This window comes from Phyllobates terribilis, unplaced genomic scaffold, assembly GCF_046119375.1.
Source record: "Phyllobates terribilis strain yellow unplaced genomic scaffold, ASM4611937v1 Scaffold_4503__1_contigs__length_60217, whole genome shotgun sequence".
Taxonomy (NCBI): Eukaryota; Metazoa; Chordata; class Amphibia; order Anura; family Dendrobatidae; genus Phyllobates; species Phyllobates terribilis.
Window position 1 is genome coordinate 5,220 of NW_027367254.1, and position 21,730 is coordinate 26,949.

Consider the following 21,730-nt stretch of genomic DNA (forward strand, 5'->3'; position numbering starts at 1 on the left):
AAATGCTTTTGGCTCTATTTTATCTAATAACTTTTGGAACATTGTGCTTTTTACTCTTAAAGTGACTGCTCCCCTAGTAAGAGTGTTAAGATTAGTTGTTTCTGAGAAGAAACTAGGCATGATTTATACCTATGAGGCTATAGATCGAGCTAAGGAAGCAATAGATGCACAGTTCAGTGACTTTAAGCAGTATGAACACATCTTTGATATCATTGACAAGAGATGGGAGTGTCAACTGCACCATCCTCTACACACAACTGTTTTTTTTAAATCTTGAATTCTTCTATGACAAAACCAAAGAAGCACAATGTGAGGAAGTGATGACAAGCTTATTGAATGTTGTTAGCAAGATGATTCACGACAAGAGCATACAAGACAAGGTCATTGAACAATTTTCAGCGTACAAACAAGCTGAAGAGTTGTTTGTCAACGATTTAGCAATTAGACACAAAAAGACCAAAGCACTTGGTAAATCCACGTAAACAACAATTTTAGTTTCGAGTTTCTTACTTACATATTCTTATTTAAAAAGTTAAGTATGGATAATTTGATATTCATATTCCTTGAATTTATTTATTGTTAGATGAATGGTGGAGCGTTTACAGTTCCTCACTACTCGAGTTGGAAAGATTTGCAATCAAAGTCTAAGTCTCACATGTAGCGCAGCTGAATGCGAAAGAAACTGGAGTACTTTTGAACATGTAAATTCATCACATAAAATGATAATAGATTTTATTTCTTGAATTTGTTTTGAATACTTAATGTCATAATAATTTGTTTATTGTAGATTCATTCAAAAAACAGAAACAAACTTGATAAAAAATGTTTGAATGATCTGGTTTATGTGAAATACAACAAGGTACTGCTAAAGAGATATGAGATGCATGATAGGATTGACGAAATCAACTTAGATAGCATTGGTGAGTCATGTGAGTGGCTTACGGGAAAACACCAAGATGATGCCGAAGACGAGTTGGTGTATGAAGATGATGAAACTCTTACTTGGAGTTTAGTTGGTGAGGTTGCGGGTGATAATGAGGAAAAGTTTAACCTCAGATCAAAAGAAACAGGGGTGAGAGAGAACAAAGTAGCAACTCCCGAGCAGCTTCAAGGCAACAAGAGTAAGAAGAGGATGAAAAAGATGATGAGATCTACACTCCTCATGAGTTGAATGAGGGTTTTGAAACTAACCTGAGCAAGAAGAACTATTTATGCTCGATGACGATGAAGTTTTTAGACATATAAGGCTTTTTTATGATTATGACTCTTTTCTTGTTTCTTCAAACTTTTAGAGGTGTATTTCTATTTGTTTAGAACTGATTTATGATTAAGAACTTAGTTTATCTATAAAGTGGTTGTTTTTAAACGAAGGGGCTTTATATACTCCAAAACTTTTCTTTGTACACTCCAAAATTAAACGCAATATTTTAGCTAACGCAATTTTTTTTCTTTTCTGTCAAAACAGGAAATAATGGGAACTTTGGGAGGACAGATCAAAACACATGTATTTTGCATTAGCAAAATACATGCGTTTTTAATTTTTTCAAATTTAGCCAGCGAAATGCAGGTTTCCTGCTAACACAAAAATCCCGTGTTCCACTTCATCCCCTACCTTTCTCCATATATACCCCCCGCCAGCCCTAACTCGCTTCACTCTTCTCCCTTCATCGCCATTTCTATGCGAAAGTAATTAATCTGCGTTTCGTTGTCTCCCCCGTCGGCCCTTACTCGCTTCACTCTTCTCCCTTCCTTTCCTGGCGCTGCGCCTGCTTCCTTGCCCGAGACCGAGCCCATATGGTTGCCTCTCCTGCTCCTCCGGTGGTGCTCCCGACGACGGAGACCGAGCCCACCTCTTCCGCTCCTCCGGTGGTGCCAACGACCGAGACTGAGCCCGCCTCTTGTCCTCCTCCGGTGGATTCCTCCCTTTCCACTCATGCGGTGGTGTCGATGACCATAGATTCTGCTCGTCTGGTGGGCCCGACGACGGAGGCGACGTCTTCTGCTCCTCCTCTACCGCTGCTCTAGTTTCCGGCGGCAGTCTGACGACCTCAGAGTGGACTTCCGGCGCCGACCTCAACAGCCGGTCCGACGACGACGACCACCGCTACAACCGAAGCATTGATAAAGGAGAAAAGGAAACGAGCACCTCCGAAAAGGAAAAATATGGCACCGAAGGTGCGGAAGCCGACTCAGAAAGTGAACACATCGACAAACCCACCAATCAACTTGGATACGGTATTTTGTAATTTGAATGTTCCAATTTTAATTAACGTTTTTAAATCTTTATATTTATAATATAGTTGTTGGAATTATATTTATAACCTATAATAGAAATAGTTAGATTTAGATTTAGATTTTAAATTGGCTAATTATTTAGTATATAGTTAGTAATTAATATGTTGTTATTATTTAATTAGTATATAGCTATTTTTTAAGTATTTAATTTATAATTATCTAGTTATTATTATTTAGAATAATCTGTTGTTATTATTTAGTTGTAAATAATATGTTGGTCCATTAACAACATTAAATACTAATAATGTTGTTATTATTTAGTTGTTATTATTTAGATAATATGTTGTTATTAGTTAGTTGTAAATAATATGTTGCCCAATTAACAACATCAAAATACTAATAATATTGTTGTTATTTAGAATATTGATAGTAATTTAAAATAAAATGAAGGGGATAGCGGAGGCGGTAGGTGGATCCGTTAGGAAAAAACGGGTTGGTCCTCGTGATATTGTTGCACGAGGGATCACGGCTTCAGCACGACGGGGCGAGGCTTCAACTTTGAGCAAACAGCTCGACGCTGCTTTAGCGACAAATACGATACCTTGCTTTGAGCACGACGATGTAGGCCAGGTCATGTACGATGATCATTCGGATGATGATATCGATGATTGCCAGCAACATCAGGAGAAGGTGTACGATATTTCCGATGTTCTACAAGAGACCGAGTCGGCCTACAACGAGGAATGGGATGGCCCGGATGATATGAACATGGAGGACCAGTCGCCTTCCCCTCCTCTACTGACCCAGACGTCAGAGCCGACTCAGACGTCAGAGCCGACTCAGACATCAGTGTTGGTTTCCACTACCGACACCTGTCCCCGCTAGTTCTCCTTTACCAGAGCCACAAGTGCGCCCCACTCTTGAGACAGATGGACCTTCTAATACTCCCCCGCCTAAGGTTCTGAGGCCTCCAGTTACTAACCCAATTGTAGACCCACCCATCAGTCGAGTACCTTTTGGTCAAGAAGGGAACTGGATGCCTGGAGGAAGGTGTAAACCCAGACAGGGTTCCTAGAGTAGTTTTCCCCTCATCTAACACCAGAGATCCGGTATGTATTATAATTAGCCGAACATTTATAAATATGACACAAAACGTAACACTCCTAATACAATTATTCCAGTTGAGGAGAGTCCTTATAACTTTCCCGCACAAACCCCACTACTCAGAATCATATGCTTTCCGGACGGACAAGCCCAGATCATGGTGGTCATTGGCACAAGCTAGCCAGCTAACTAGTTTGAGAGATTTGGAGTTTCGACGGGAAGACATGGTTCTTATTTCGGCATTCGTCTAGAGATGGTATCCGGAGATGAACTCGTTTCACATTCCCGGGGGTGAGCTTACCATTACATTGCACTATGTCGTGAATATACTCCGGATTCCTATTCATGGAAGCGCTATGGTTTGTTCCTTGAGTGGTGATGCGATGTAGGAGTCGTTGGCAGAGGTTTTAGGGGTCGATATTCCTACGGCGAGACTACTTGGAGCTGGTAAAATTTATTTGACCTAATATATATGGCTTTGTAAAGAATTTATTTAACACAATTTCTAATTTTTCAATTAATAGGTTCCGGTTTCAAAAACCAGTGAATTTATGAAGGTCAGACTACAGAGTTTATGTGAAGCCGCAAAGAGGTGAAAATTATAGAATCAAGAAAATTGGTGTAATGTACTTTTATTTGAAACTATTTTACAAATCTCGTTCTTTACAGGAACGAGAATCATATCGCTACGCTATATTTAGCGATTCTAGCATCAGGCACCTTGTATACAGAAAAGTCTGGGATGCGTTGCAAATTAGAGCTCATTTCTATGTTCCTCAATCACAACCAGACCGAAAATTATGCATGTGGTACTGGAGCCCTAGCATACCTATACAGACAGTTAGGACTCTCATCACGAGGTCTAACTGCTTCCATCTCTGGTCCTATTCTTCTGTTGAAGGTATACAAGTTTATTTCTATTCTTGGAGTTTTCATTTATTTTAAGTCAAACAAATCTAATTTTGATTTTGACGTAGTTTTGGATCTGACATTATTTTCCTACCTTACGGGGCCATGCTTCTTTCGATATCAAAGAGAAGATGGATACTTGCACAGTTGCACGAGATGGTGTCGAGGCCCCTCAAGGTAGTGATCCGGAGCGGTTGATCAAACTATGCCAACTTCTTGATCAGTACACGGTTGCTGATGTAAGTTTCGATATTAATAATTATCTTATTATCTAATTTTTGTCACTTCTTTTTATCTTCTATTGATATATATCCATGATATAGATTCATTGGATGTCATGGGATGAGATCAATTTTGACGACCCGCATTTCGCTCCGTCGAGATCCAGTATGATCAAATTCATGAACCGTATCTCCTCGATAGAGTATTGCGTCAGTATGATCAAATTCATGAGCCGTATCTCCCCGATAGAGTATTGCGTCAGTTTGGTCATAGGCAGGGCATACCTGATGCACCGCCCGCTCCCCTTACAGCGACACGTAACTCTTCATTACGATCATCGGTGACATTAGCCTATCCTGATGATGCGCTACATTGTGGAGATACTCCAATGCCGTTGATAGTGCTCAGTGATTTTCCAGAGGTCAGGCCACCATGGGAGTGTTATCCATAGTATCTAGACTGGTGGAAGCAGATGTCACATCCTTACGTTGATTATCAATCGTTCCTAGAACCTCTCTCATTACCGTTAACTCGAGACCCTACGACAGTATGTTGCATAAAATTAGTTATTATTATTACGCTTACTTGACCTATTTAATACTTATGTTTGTTTTTCTTTAACACAGTGTGCTCAGACTGTTGGTGCAAAGATCCAGATGTACGTCGCTAGGAGATCTGATTTACCGGCTGACGTGAAGGTTGATTTTTTGAACTTTGCATTACAATTGACAGGTTATAGACCCCTTATCCCTCCATCTTCCCCTTGTACATAGCCTTCAGAGCATATTTTTCATGATTCCGTACATGAGGTAGGCGGTGGTAGCGGTCAGGTGGATGTGCAGTGATTTGTGGATGTATTTTTTGGATGTATATCGTTTCTTGGTGTTTCTGGATGTTTTTTTGGATGTATACTGTTTCTTGGTTTTTCTAGATGTGTTTTTCGATATTATTGTATGTTGTCTTTTGTCTAAAATTACCACTTAGTTCAAATTAAACTTAATCAACTAAATGTTTTCCACTAAGTATAATGAAACTCTATCTCCTAAACATTGAAATATTTCTACCAACTAAACGACTTCAACCAAGTACAATGAACATGTTTCCTAAACCAAACTATGAGCCAATCGACCATATGCAACGCAAAAGTCCCTAAATATTGAAATCCTTGAAGCAAATGTTTTGTCCCAACCTTCTATACTTATATGTTTGAATTGCTTTCAGACATATGGAGTTGGGGGGAGAGAGGACTTCCATCAGTAAGCCATATCTACATTAAAAAAGGTGAAAGGTAGCTCAAATATGTTAATATGATCAATGGAGCATAAACCTGGGAAAAATTAGACATACTGGTATGAAGTGGCTTGTTTGCCTACTTGATCCATTGCCAATATCCAAAGTCCATCACCGTCCATTCTTGACTGTGATGTCATCATTGGCAAGCATAAGCACGGACCATTCTAATACAAGAATGCGAAAGCTACTTGATACACCGTTGCAAATGCCAGACCGGCCATGGGCATATCGCACCAGAAACTCTGTGGGCAAGGGCTCAACATGTAGTTCACTGAAATTACATAGCTATCATATGACTTTCCGGGATTTAGTCTTGCCAACGAGGGTTCATACAAGGATCTGTTGGAAACCAAGTGAGATGCCAAAGTGAGTCGAATCCTCTTGTAGTTTTCTTCATTTCCACCCAAAAGTACACTCATCGAACGATACCCATAATGTCCGTCTCCAAATACATCCTTCACCTCCTTAACTAACGGATACAAAAAGTAATCAATGTTGTTGACTCCGAGTCCATCCCCAAATGAGTGATTGGTTCCCGGAGATACTGTGATCCGGATAGTTCTTCTTGATCGTTATAAACTTGGCTCCCCTCTACAACATCATGTTCTTCTTGCTCTTTTCTTTGACTTCTTACTTCACTCCTCCTTTTATTTTCCTTATTTACTTATTTCACCTTTTCCATCTTATCCACATCCTCTCTTGCATACTCAGGCCCACTCGGATCTCTCTTCGTGGACCACTTGGTAGACCCCTTGGGTCTTCCTTTTGGCTTGATCATTGTGGGTTGCAACAAGGTTGTCTCGTTAGGGAACTCCAAGTCTGTGAAAACTTCACCCATATGCTCTATTGTTGATTTCTTTAGCTCACCTCTTTGAAACTTTTGGGAAAACTCATTGCACCTCATCTCTCCAACAGTCATATTGACATCATCAACTGCAACATTGTTGGCGTCAGAACGGATTATCCTATCCTAATCAACCTGCTTCCAAAAGCGATGTATCTCAGAAGGCATGATCGGCTTCCTCTTAATGATAGCTCTAGAAATTGTGTGAAGGCAAGGTAGGCCAAGACACTCTCTCATCCAATAATCATCACACTCTTCTTTAAATTTTTCCGCAATTAGTTGCTCGTATATATTATACAAGGTCATCAAGGCTCGATCCGATACTCTATAAAAGAGTCTAGAAAACAAATCTTGATACGTGGTTTCATCTTGTTGTATCGTGTGGGCATCTTGATTCGTGATATCTCCATGCTTGCCTTAATCTTACAAACATGGCTGTCAATCGCAGAGTCGATTCGGACCACCATTCTGCTAAACCCGCCTATACTTGAATCCACAATTCTCTTCAACACCTTGTGCATACCCTCGACCCTTTTCAAAACATTCAACAATAATAAGAATAATTTATGGATCGTCTGGAAATATATATAAGGTTTTACAATTATGGTACATGTTACTTGTTCTTGTGAAAAAGTGGAGATGGTGGACAACCCAAGCTCTAACTATGTTTTCCTTGTAAGGTGTTAGCCACCACTTCTTAACATATCTAACCAAGGCGGACTTCCATGAATTCTTCAACTCCTCAAGCTTCTTTTCATAGCTTTCCTCCGTATATGAGCAAAAGAGTCCCCAACATTGTCCACAAAAAGCTTTTATTGTTTCCGTATTCTTTAAAATAGGGGAACAACAAGCTTCAATGTTGTGCTTTATATGAACCCAACACAATAAGTGTTTAGCCTCCGGAAATATAATATTGGATTGCATTGATCAGTGATTGCCAAGGTTATTAAAATCGGGATTTTAGGATCGGATCACAAGTAACCCCTTATGATCGGATCGTAAAATCGGATTGTAGAGTCGTAAGATTTTAAAGATTAATAAATGACTATTTTATATTCATCTATAAACATTGTACTACAAAAATTCTACTAAAATTTGAAGTATAAAAATTAAATCTACAAACATTACTTCAAAGCGATAAATATTCTTCGAATATAAATTCATGTACACTAAACTATATTAAGAATTTTGGATTCAGGAAATTTATAGATGGGACTTAATGTTATAGACAATCGCATTTAGGATTGTTTTAGCTCTTGCGCACACATGAGTAAAATTTCTATGATTTTTTATCTAAGACTGTATGAGAGATGTACATATAGAGTGATTTTAATCACGCAAAAGATAAAACTTGAAATAATTGGGCTTTCAAATAGGCGTTAGTGTCTCATCATAGTTCAACATTAGGATCGTACATGGATCGTAAAATCGTAAGATCCTACTGATATTATGAGATCCAATAAGATCCCAAGTAAGATTTTAAAATGAATAGATTCTAATGATAGGTCCGAATCAAAGATCAATGTTGGATCGTGAAATCGTAAGATTTTAAGATCCGGATCTAGATTTTAATAACCATGGTGATTGCTCTCGATCGGTCATTATAGCCGTTGGCATGACTCCAGCTTCCTCGCACAAATAACGAAGCTTTCTCATGATGAAAGTGTAACGAACAATCTCTTCTTTCTTGGTAAACGCATATGCGATGTTGAATGTCTTGTGAGTACACGTAAAACCGACAATCTCTACCAAAGACATGTTATACCTAACGTTAAAATACAAGAAATATAAGAACATATCCAAATTTTGATAAATTCTAATAAACTATAAATGATGTATCACTTACTTGTTTGTCTTGTATGTGGCGTCTATGATGATAACATACGGAAACCTCTTAAGAAGCTTCAATGAGTCAAGGTGTGCAAAAAATAAGACGCCCACCTCATTGGTCCGATTTTCCCTCGATGGAAACACTTCATATTTGCGTAGTTTTAACAAAATGAGCATCCATTGGGTGACCGTCAAATCCCCACGGTTCACGAATTGCACTTTTTGTAGATAGTTTAAAACTTGTTTTGGCGAAGTGACATTCCCCGGAAATAAGATTTTCAATGCATTACATATAGCAGATGGGGGAACATATGACTCACCTAAGCTCCGCACCAATATATTCTCTTGATCGGTTAGTTGACCTATGATTGCATGCCCTCGAAAGTGAGTCAACAATTTGTGGTTGTGTACACCACTCACTATGCGCAATATCCATTTGCGGTCAATTGTTTTATGCTTAGTCTTATTCTCCGGTACACCTACAAGCTTAAATGTGCTCCCCGACTTCTTAGTATGTGTCCCTTCACGAGTTTCCACAACAATCTCCCGTTCCCCCTCATCTTCGTAAGCACATTTTTTTCTTTCTCAATCTTTGCTCTCCAAAATGTTCACAAGTCAAACTAACATATCTAATGGTACTTCGTTGAATAACTAAACACATCATCAACTCTTTCCCCAATCAACCAAATCATCTCGACTTTTCCACTTCAATTTAGTCTCAAATTCCTTTCCACAATATCTTCCTTGTAATTTCAAACATTTTCCAAAATTTACTTATTATTTAAATATACTCAGTCAAACATCCAACTATATTTACTAAATTATATCTACTACAAATGAGGGATAAAAAGTATAAATATATATCGAGCAAAGTATCTACTACACATCTTAAGAACATTTACACTAAACACAATAATATAAAATTAAATCTTAAACATATTATCAATTATAGTAGTAATAAAAATATATCAAAAATAAGTGTTACTAACCGGAAAATTATCAACGTCAAAATCATCATCATCTTCGCTATCGGGCAAATGATCAAACTCATTATCTTCTTCTTCATCACTATCAACGTACTCCTCATAATCTTCTGTAACTTTACCATCTTCTTCTTGACTAGTAGACAACTTTTTGCATTCAAAGTGATTTGTTCTACCTAAAGGATTATGGAGATGTATTTATAGAGTTTTGTAAAATATGAACGTTGAAAACGCAAGAAATTTGCGTCTTCAACGGTCATATTCAAACGGTTATATTTAAGGCCAAAAGCAGAAAACTCGCGTTAGCAAGAAACCTGCTAACGCAAGATTTCTGCGTTTGTCTGGTTGGAAAGAGCACCAGTCAAACTCATTCTTCCTGCGTTAGCTCTTATCCTGCTAACGCAGGAATACTGCGTTGTGCTTTAAAAAGAAATAATTTGAAACGCTGCATTTTATCTTTGTCCTATCGGCCTCCTTCCCGTCCTGATTTTTAATTAAACGCGAAAACTTTACGGACGAAAAAAAAAATTGCGTTTTATTTTAAGATGTACGCAGCCAAATTTTAGAATGTATAAAGAGACAACCTTTTTAAAAGATTTGGACTTTTCTATGGAATGTGTCTGCCTACGATCGCATTTCGCATTTTTAAACACTAAGCGTAAGAAGCTATCAACCACAGCTGTCAGTCATACATACCCTCACCACAGAAAACTTCACTCTCATCTCACTATGGATTCAAACCGCTCATATTTTCATGCTCTAGTGGATTTTCCCCATTGAACTAATCTGAACTCCATTATCCACTCCCATAATCCACAAACAGGATCGGCATTTTCCATCACAAATCATCAGCTCATGTTCACAAATGCCCTTCCAAACCCAATCACTTCCTTTCACAACATAACAAACACTCCATCTCCCCTGAACCAAAACGCTCACATTCCACAATCTTTCCCTCCTATCCCAGAGAATTTTTCTCAAGAAATAACCATGCAAATGCAAAACTCCACATCTGATCAGGCTGAACAGATACCACATATGGGCATGCATGCAACCCCGGTGCATGTCACCATGGATGAAGTCCTTTTCCAAGAATCTATGGCTCTTACATCCACTCCACTAATGCCATGTCTCATCCTTGAGGTTCGAGAAACTCTAGCCAAGTTAACACACTTCTCCCTTATTGTGCGTGTTGTGAATGCCTTCTTCGATGCTCAAACTGTGGTCAGTCGCCTTCGTCAAGCATGGAGACAAATTAGAGATGAGGTTCAGTTTATGAAATTGGTAATTTCTGGATACTTTTCACTTTTTCAAACAAAGAGGCACGAGACTGGGTTTGGATGAACATGCCTTTTCACGTCTCAGGAAAACTTGTTCTTGTTCTACCCTATGAGCCTACCTTTAATCCCTTTACCCAGAACATTGCATCTATCGACCTTTGGGTCAGAATCCCTCTCTTACCTTTATACCTCATTTCTAGACCTGCCATACAATAATTCTCCAGAATAATGGTCTGGGCACGGTCCTTAAACTAGATGATATTTCAAATGCCCGTAACCGTATGAAGTATACAAGGTTTTGTATAAATCTTCAGGTTCCCAGCTCTGGTAAATTTCCTCTGGTTGTTCATTTTCAAGGTATACAAGGAGAAAATTATGTTCTCCCTGTTTGGTACGAGGGATTTTCGAAAGGGTGCAATGTTTGTGCATCTCCTCACCATGCTTCGGACGTTTGTCCTCTCAATAATCCGCATCTGGCCCCTTTTGCTATGGACTTCACTGATGACAACAATGACTATGACCAAGAAGCAGCATGCATGCAGACGTTAAAGGGAGGTAACTTCAACTTTGAGGCGGTCCCCAACACTTCACAGACTCGTGCGAATTTTATACAGAGGAATTTCGGCGCACCAGGTTATCCCTCAACCCCCTCTAGTAACAACAGTCAGGGTCAGAGCCCAGGAATTCCGATAGGTGAATATTCCAGTTCTTCTCTTAGCCATGGTCCCCAAATTAGAGTTTCACAAGTCCATATAAGCCCAAATCTTGCTGGACCTTCAAATCTGTCCAATCCAGTGTATCACTCAAAAGGAAATCTCAGCTCCCTGACCCAATCCAACCCAGTTATATCAGCATCTCCTTTTGAAATAAATTTTCAACAGAATACTCCCCCAGTTACTCACCATAATAATCAGTTTGTTTAGGAAATTTCAACCACTACTGAGATTTTGGTTACAATTAACCATTCTAATGTGGCCTCACCTATGGCATCAGAGCCCTTAATCACCAGTTCAACTACTCCCCCAGTGTTCTGTGTTCATATGAAAACCCCGTCTGAGACCACAGAATCATCCTTCCACTCAATAAATTCTCAAGGAACAGTTAACAGGAGATTCAGAGGAGTTATGGTCATCTCATCTACTGATGAATTATCTTCCTCAGAACCGTCAAATTCCTTCTCTCGTAAAAGGAAGGCTTCAGCGGATGATTCTTCCTCAGACGAATGATCAGGTATGACAATGATTCAGGGCTACTAGAGGTCTTTATTGTGATTAGGTATCCTTTAAATAAGGCGTATACTAATGCGTATAACGTGATGATGTTATTCTATATCCTAGAAAATTTTGTGACTGTAACTGATGGATCTAGGATATATGGTTATGTATTTTGTATCCAGTGGTCGATATCTCACTATGACATTATGAGGTTCCCTGTGTGGGCCGTAATCTAGATTTTAGCCCATAGGATGAATGTTAGTTCGGGCATGTTAAATGGTGAATCAGCTTATGATATAAGGTTTGTATGTAATATCTATAACTTTGAATGGGCTATATCATGGTTGTTCCTGTGTTTACAAACTAGTTTTGTAAAACAGGACAATATGATATATCTTATTCGGAGTTCTTATATAAGTGATATATATAATGCCCTGAATCATGAATATTTCAAGTATTATTATACTCTATATAATTATTGTGCTGATACTGTTAAATACCATTTAGCTATATATCAATATTGGTTAATTGATACCCTCGGGTATCCTTTTTTACAACTTACTGTTTATGATACTCTCCGGTATCCTTTTCAACATTCACAAAAAATATATGATACTCTCGGGTATCCTTCTCTCTATTTACAGTTTCATATATATGATACTTTCGGGTATCCTTCTCAACATTATCAAAATATATATGATACTCTCGGGTATCCTTCTCTCTATTCACAATTTCATATAAATGATACTTTCGGGTATCCTTCTCAACCGTTACAATTTATTGAACCTTTTGGGGACTCATTAAGTTGTGTCATGAGACACCTTTTAGGTTTACACATTTTCAAGAGTTATCTATGAATATCGCATATTGGAATTGCAGAGGAACCAGGCGTACTGATTTTTGGACTGAAATTTCCTTTATTAAACGTTCCAATAACCTTGATATATTATGTCTAGCAGAAACCAAGTCTAATAACATTCCTAATAATAATTTCCTTCATAAAATAGGTATAAAACACATTCACATTAGCCCAGCTGATCAATCCAAAGGTGGTCTATGGATTCTACTTTCCCACACTATCAACACTAATATTTTCAAACTTTGCTACAACAAAAATAACATAATTATCATCAAATACAACAATAAATCCATTGAATTTCTTTTAATATTCATATATGCTCCTTCTAATAGTTTATATAAACCTCCGTTTTAGGATAAACTTTATAAAAAAAATCTATCAATATAACTTACCATTTCTTCTTATGGGTGATTTCAATGAAATTGCTTGTGTTTCTGATAAATGGGGAGGATGTATCCCGGATCATAATAGATTTAACCGCATTAATAACCTTACTAATAACTTTGGCTTAATAACAGTACCAACTTCAGGCTTTCCATATACATGGCGAAAATCTTCCAATTTTGCATCTACTATTTTGGAGAAACTTGATCGATGTATGATTCTTCCTTTATTCCATAATTGGTATAAAATAATTGAAGTTAATCATTTACCATTCACAACTTCTTACCACTGTTGCATTATTTTAAAATTTGAAAACAAAGTTGAGTTTAAAAAATTCCCCTTTCGATTCGAGAATGCATGGATTGAACACCCTCAGTACATTAATTTGGTAAAACAAGCTTGGTCTTTTAATCAAATAGGTTCTTTCATGTTCAACCTTTATATGAAACAACGGAAATTAAAACAATTATCGAAACAATGGAAAAAACAATTTACTAATAATAATCACAATAAACTTATCCAAACTTCCTCAAACCTTATTAATATGCAACACGAACTTCTGAACAACCCAAATAATCCATTTATTCATAATAAGCTTCAAAATATTTTTAAACAATGTAATGCCTTGCTTTCGTTCCAACACACATTCTGGGTTCAACGCGCAAAAATTAAAAATACTTTTCACATGGACAAAAACACTAAGTATTTTCAACAAATAGCAAAACAAAGATCTTTTAAACAGAAAATCACTACCTTTACAGCATTAGACGACATTCAATTCACAAACAAAAAAGACATCCGTGAGGCTATCACTAAAGATCTTATTAATCGCTTTAATCCTCAACATATAAATCCGATTAATAATATAGACTTCAATATAATCCCTACTATAATTACACAGGATGACAATGAACAACTACTAAAAAATCCTTCAGAAGTAGAAATAAAAAATATTGTAATGAATCTTCCAAAAAACAAAACTTGTGGTCCGGATGGATTCCCTGCAGAATTCTACCAAGCATATTGGCAAATCGTTAAAAATTCTATTACTATATCAATCCTGGCCTTTTTTCATAATGGTAATTTATTAAATGAAGCTACTCAATCTTTTATTTCCCTAATTCCCAAAAACAATGATCCTAAAACCATTAACCATTAACCATTATCGTCCAATTAGTCTTTGTAATACTCTCTACAAAATCATTACTAAGTTAATGTCTAATCGAGTTCAAATTTTTCTCCCAAAACTAATACATCCGCTCCAAGGTGCATTTGTTCAAGAAAGATTAATTCAAGATAACATCCTAGTTGCGCACGAAATATTTGATTCGTTTCATAAAAAGAAAAAAGATAACAAAGGTTGGATGGCTATTAAAATTGATATGGAAAAAGCATATGATAAAATTCAATGGCCATTTATAAAACAAATGCTAATCTCATTTGGATGCTCCTCTGAATGGACTGATTTAGTTATGACTTGTATTGAATCTTCTTCATTTTCTGTTCTTGTTAATAATGAACCAGGCCCTATTTTTAAACCTAAATGCGGTATTAGACAAGGTGATCCTTTTGCACCGTTCATTTCATTATTGCAATGGAATATTTAGCCAGATACTTAACCATTGAATCTCTTAAAAGTAATCACAAAGTTGGAATTAAAATTTGTAACCAAGGGAAATGTATTCCCTTCCTTAGTTTTGCTGACGACACTATTATTTTCGCTAATGCTAATGTCACTAATGCTAGATTCATCACAAGAACACTGGAACATCTTTCCAATATTTCGGGTTTATGTATTAACTATGATAAAAGTTCGATTCAATTTTCTAAAATATTCCTAATATTAAGAGAGATATTATTGCTTCACAACTCAGGATTAGAATCACCACTTCAATGGAAAAATATCTTGGTATTCCCATATTAGCAGGTAAAATTAAAAATGAGTGTTTTGATTATGCTATAAACAAATTAAAAGATCAACTATCAAATTGGAAAGCCAATTCATTATCCCAGGCCGGAAGAACTACTCTAATTCAATCAAATCTTATATCCCAAACAAATTATTTAATGCAAAGTTTTTATCTTCCAACGGGCATACATAATAAAATCGATGACATCAACAAAATTTTTTTCTAGAATAAACAAACACCTAATGCTAGATCTCTTATATCTTGGGAGAAAATATGTCAACCTAAAAACATAGGGGGACTTGGCTTGCATAAAGCGCAAGATATAAACATTTCTCTGCAAATGAAATTAATCTGGAAACTAATTTCAGATGACAATAACACTTGGGTTCAAATTATTAAAGAAAAATACCTGAAAAATAAAAACATTTTAAACTATAAGAAAAAATCCAAACATTCTTGTCAATTTGGAAGACTTTTACACTTAAGAGATCAATTTAAACAAGGATTATTTTGGGTTATTGGAGACGGGAAAAGTATTAACTTCTGGAACGACAATTAGATTGAAAATATAAATATTAAAGATTATTATAATCCAGATATCCACAATAGCCATTCGAAAGTGTCTGATTTTATCTTGAACAATAAAGAATGGGACCCATTAAAAATTAGCGTTCGTCTTGCCAACGCAAATAGTTAATCAAATTTTAAAAATCTACATTCCTCAGTCTGATATTCCAGATAAACTAATTTGGAAGCTTTCTAGTTTAGGAGAGTTCAGTACTAAAAGCGCTAGAGAATTACTGTATAAAACAAACTTAACCAATAACTCGGAAATATTTCACAAAATATGGAATCTTCCTTTACTTCCGAAAATAAAAAATTTCATTTGGAAGGCTCTTTCTGATTGCCTGCCAACAACTGAAAGATTAAATAGGTATTATAACAGAGTTCTACATCATTGTACGCCCATGTAATTACCCTATTGAAACTACTTTTCATTTCTTTTTAAATGCCCCAAAACAATTATGATGATAAGGAAATTAGAACAACAAACGGTTTTATAATCAATTTTCATCCAAGTAACGCTTCTAACTTTGTAGATACTTTCAGTACATTCCTTAATAATAATAAAAATATAGATCTCATATTTTTTCTATGGTATGAACTTTGGAGAGACTGCAATAGACTTATATTTAATAATAATTCTTTTGCCGAAAAATGTCCATTCACTATGGCATATATCAATTACCAATCATGGACAGCCACTATTAATTTTAACTCTATAAAACATAAAAGTAGTAATCGTAGTCAGGACCTAAACCACTTTAAAAAACGGAAAAATTGTCCCCATTGGATAAAACCTCCTGAAAATTGGTATAAAATAAATTTCGATGCGGCTTTTTCTTCCAATGGTAAAGCATCAATAGGTAATGTTATCCGTAATAGCCTGGGAAAAATTATTCGTATTTCACATCATCAAACAAAAAGCTCTTCCCCCATACAAGCAGAAGCGCTTGGAACGCTTATGGCCATTAAGATGGCCAAGCAATTAAGCCTAAAAAAATTAATTATAGAAGGAGATAATCTTTCTGTAATTAATGCAATAAAGAATATATGGCAGGTTCCATGGTGTATCCAGAATATTATCAAGGATATCCACGCCGAACTGCATCACTTTGAAGAAATTAAATTCCTCCACTGCTTTCAAGAGAATAATAAAGCCGCAGATCTCCTTGCATCAGACAGAGCTCAGGATATAGACCTAGATTGTATTCTATATCTATGTAATATATGTAAAGTACCTGATATTCATATCAAGACTATGCGAGAAAGGATGCGCCGTGAGCATCCTTTACTCCTTAGTTTTCTTACAGACCTTGTAAGCATTATCATGCATGATAATGCGGGATTGCCTCCTGACCAAGGAGGAATCTCTTTTATATCCTATAATCAAAAAAAAAAAAAAACCCACAGCTGTCAGTCCTACTTGTGATCTACCAGATTCGGATGCTTCCGCTTTGAAGAATTATGGATCTCCATCAACACTATTTCAGCGGTCTTTCACTGACTTGCAGTAAGTTCAGTTGCGGCCCCAGGCTTCGTATATGGATCTTTAATGTTGGTTTTCTTCTAAATTATGCTCCCTCTTCCTCTATTTTTTAAATGCTTTCTTTTAGGTTGTAAGATGGTTTGATATAAGCCTTGTAGCTAGGATAAGTTATCCTTTATTGTTGGAGTAGTTTCCTTCAAAACTCAAATTAAGTTTTTTTGTTTATGCAGCCAAGGGACAACAACACCTGATGAGGCCTGCATGGTTTCAGCTTTAGGTTCATCAGGTAATACAACTTTGCAAGTTTAAGTATGTTTTTTGGGTTGTTCATTTTGGTGACCTAATTAGGGTTGTGAACATTTGAGCTTTTCTCTCTCTTTGTTTATGGTTGTGACTTGTGTTTCCTGTTCTCTACTATGTTTGCGCTGTTCATAGGTAACCACATAAATTAGGTTCTGAGTATCACAACTTGCAGTCACAGGAACTGTAAGATGGTTGTGTAGGTCATGGTGATGTAGCTGGGTCTTGTATGTTGTTACTATTGCATTCTACAATTTCTTTTTAGTTACAAGTACAAATCGGCTAGGTATGTTGTATGATTGAAGCTGCAAAACAAGCTCAAAATATTGTTGCAATGGGTGACCCAGAAGGCTTCTGGAAGCTGTCTATCGAATCAGGTGATGGAAATAACAGTGCAGCAGATGGTGCTCTAGTTTCTGCTAAGGAAAATAGTGCCGGGCCTGAAGAAAAGGAAGTCAAAGATCAAGGTAAGATACTTCCAACAGAAATTTCAAAATACTTATCAGAATTTAATGGTAATTTTGAGAAAAATCTGTGTAGGTAAGAGACATGAAGTTTCTGAAATTATTGAAGGAAACAGTTCAGTAGATGTCACTGCTCAATGTGACCATGAGGAGCTCAGTATTGTGCCAGGAGACAACATCACGGAGGGATCAATCGTTGAGGTCTGTAGAATTTTATTTCTGTTTCTTTCCTCTAGTTTGATTTGTTTGTCGCATCTTTAAGGGTCTGTTTGGCTATTTCCATTATAATGAGGTTTATTTCAAAATTACTTTGAAAGTTGTGTTGTGCACAATATTGCTCCATTCCTCAAACAAAAAGAAAAGAAAATGAATTTTAAAGATTATAATGTGTATAAGCCAAACATCCTTATTTCAAATAACCTGTTTTGAACAAGAAACCCCATTATAAGGGGTTGTCCAAACAGACCCTTAAGCCAGCGTGGTTCACAGCCAATGTCGTGACATTACAAGACGGAAGAGCTTTTGTACATTATAAAAGTCAATTATCAACGGAAGATAACTTTATATCTTGAGCACACTTAGTTATTCTTTTGTAGTATGTTATCATATAGCATGTTTTAGTGTTTGATATGTTTGTTGACCCTGAGTCAGCCACTGGAATTAAGCCAGATTAGTTTCATTTATCAGATTTTAAGTTGCACCGAATCTGATGCTACAAGAACCAATCCAGAACTCTGTAACCTAGAGGTTTATATAGTGAATCCAGATTAAAGGCAAATCATGTCCTTTGTTTTAGCTCAATTGTAGTAGCACAGTACTAGGTCATAAGCTTCTGATTGTACCTTACGAAATTTGTTTCTATTAGAAATGATATACTGGACATAAATGGATTTAGGTCCCAGATACCATCGTAAGAATGTCCAAGGTCGATTGGGAATCATAATTAACAGTAACAAGGCATATATAGAGTTTCTTAAGATACTTACTGAAGGCTTCTAGTAATCCATTACAGCAAGATATAGGAACTGGAGCTGATGGCAATTCTCTTAATATATGCTGCACACAGTGTTGAAAGAAGAAACTAAATCAGACATGCTTTTTAGATTAGTCAGAGGTATACCTTGACACATTCTGCAATAACATAGCATCAGATTCCTGTGTCTTATGTCAATCTCTCTTTTTAGAGATAGGAAAATAGTAGGTTTGTATCAGTTGTACATATTGTTTCATTCATAGCTTTGTTTAGATGTTTTGGTTTCAGTAATTCAAAATGTTATGAAGCACTCCATTTGTACATCTTTTACAGGTCGTGATAGCCTCAAGGAATGGGTGGCACTAGAAGGCGAAGGAGAAAAGGCACCAAGAATAAGACCCGCTCTTCCAATAATTGGTTCAAATTGGCAAAATAATAGAAATAATTGGTTCAAATTGGCAAAATAATAGAAAGAGACGCAGGTCATCAATAGGAAGTTATTCTTGGAAAGTTAAAGATCTGGTTGATGTGAGTGTTCAAGATAGGTATGTTGACTCTCTCTCTCTCCCATGTATATGTATGCTCTGATCTGGACATATATAATGTCTTCTGGAACTAATTACTCCTTTTTCCACCTATTAAACTCATCTTTCCAGCTGAGTGACGTTTCTGGTTACTAGTGATCTCACAGGTGTAGTATTAGTATCTTTGATATGAGTTTCGACTGATATGAAGTGGATCCTTTTGTAGGTTTCATATGATTAAGTTACATTTTAGCTTTGTATATGACTGAAATGGTTATCGAATTTAAGACAATGCGTTCCTGTAGCAGAATTGATCTGGTTTTGTTTCTACTCCCCCAACCTTTAAAAAGTGCATTGCAGTAAGCTTAGTTTTTTTTATATACGAGCAAACTGAAGACCTATACTACTGACAGGCCTAAATCGTCCGAAAAGACGATTGAGAAGAAATCCCGCACAGAGGGGGATGAATGATGGAGTGACAGAAATTCGTTCCTTCTAAGATCAAATCTGTCCACTTCACTTGATGAAGCAAGACTAGCAGCAAGCGCAATTGCGTTGATGTTGACTTGGTTTGAAGCCACATAGTCTGCCGCTTTGTTTCCTTCTCTTTTACAGTGTCTAACAACCACTTTACTGAAACCTGCAAAAAGATAACAAATCTCCTGAATAATAACCGTGATTTCTCAGGGAACCTTGGCGGCCCCTTTTAACCCCTGAATGACGGTCAAGTTATCACCTTCTAAAATTATCTCCCTATACCCCAAACCACGAGTTGCCTTGACCGCGGCCAAGGCAGCCAAAGCTTCTGTATGGAGTACGGATTTGTTGCTTAATAAAATTTTATCAATAGCTTGAACATTTCCCGTATGGTTTCTTGCAACGTAGGTTATCACACATTGCCCGTTACTTTTAACCGATTCGTCAAAATTCATTTTAATCATATTTGTGGGCGGTTTAGGCCATAACATCTTAACTTAATCTTTCTGGAAGTACCACCTTCCCTTCCTTGATCCTCCCTATGTTTTCACATATTGTATTGGTTGAGCACATTAGTAATGATGTTATTCATCTTGATAAGGTTATTGGAATTGTTGTTTTTAAAGAGTACACTATTCCTTGCCTGCCAGATTTTCCACCAGACAAAGAACGCAATATTATGTCCGTTGTTTTGCCTACAAAAATCATCCAATGAAGTGATAAAATCTCCATGGTTGGTCAGCTTGATTTTAGTGTTATTTATCACTTCCAGATTAGAGAAGACCCGATTTATAAAAGTGCATTCAATGAACAGGTGGTTCGAAGATTCATCTGCTTCATTGCACAAGCAACAAGTACTATAAACTCTATGAAAATTCCTATTAAGTCTCTCCGTAGTGGGCAGAGAGTCGGAGCATGCTCTCCAGAGGAAGTTTTCCTTTTGGGATAAATTTCACTTTCCAGCATGGAAGATGACTGAAGCTGGCCTCCGCACCCTTGACTCTACACATGTTACACGTTGTCTTTGTAGTAAAACTTCCATACTTGGATGGACTCCAAATAAACTTATCTGGAATATCCCTTTCTGGCAGGAATTGGGAAGATATAGTGTCTACCACTGCGAAAGAAAGGACGGTCAACAGTTTTTCAGTGTCCCACTGATGATTCTGAGTGATGTACTCTGCAACCAATTCTCCTTCATTCGAAACTTGGAAGTTCCTTTTCAGAGGTTCATTACCGATCCACTTGTCAGTCCAAAATAAGGTGGATTTCCAATAACTGACCTAAGTCCCTGTTTAAATTCAGGGATCATGCTTATCAAACGGTTAAATTGCCACGAGAACTTATTTGACTTTTGACAATCCAGCAGGGTTTTGTTATGTAGATATTTATCCTTAATTATTCTGACCAAATGTTGTCCGTAGAGACCAGGATTTTCCAAAGGAGTTTCATTTGAAGAGCCTTATTATTTTCTAAAGAGAGTCTAAGCCCTATACCGCCCTCATTTTTCGGTTTGCAAATCTTATCCCAGCTTAAAAGAGGGTGAAAATTTGGAGTAAAATTATCCCAATAGAATTTTTTATAAATATCATCAAGTTCTTTACACGTGCCTGAGGGGAGCAAGAAGCATTGCATTAAATAATTAGCTTTACTAGTTAGGGTCGCCTGAATTAAAGTTTTACGTCATGCTTGCGAAAGAGACGTAGCTTTCCATTTAGTCAACTGTTGTTTAACAAAGATAACAAACTCGTCGAAAATACATTTCTTAATAGTATCTTTGACCAGCGGAATGCCGAGATACTTTTCTAATTTAGAGGTCATTTTGACGTTAATTTCACCCCCTAACTGGCTAGCAGTGATTTTGGGTACACTTGA

At 36.8% G+C, this 21,730-nt stretch overlaps 1 pseudogene; it reads left to right on the forward strand.

Annotated features, from left to right (window-relative positions):
- The first annotated feature begins 320 nt into the window (after positions 1 to 320).
- On the forward strand, positions 321 to 1,171 carry LOC141249373 (uncharacterized; annotated as a pseudogene).
- Positions 1,172 to 21,730: the final 20,559 nt, after the last annotated feature.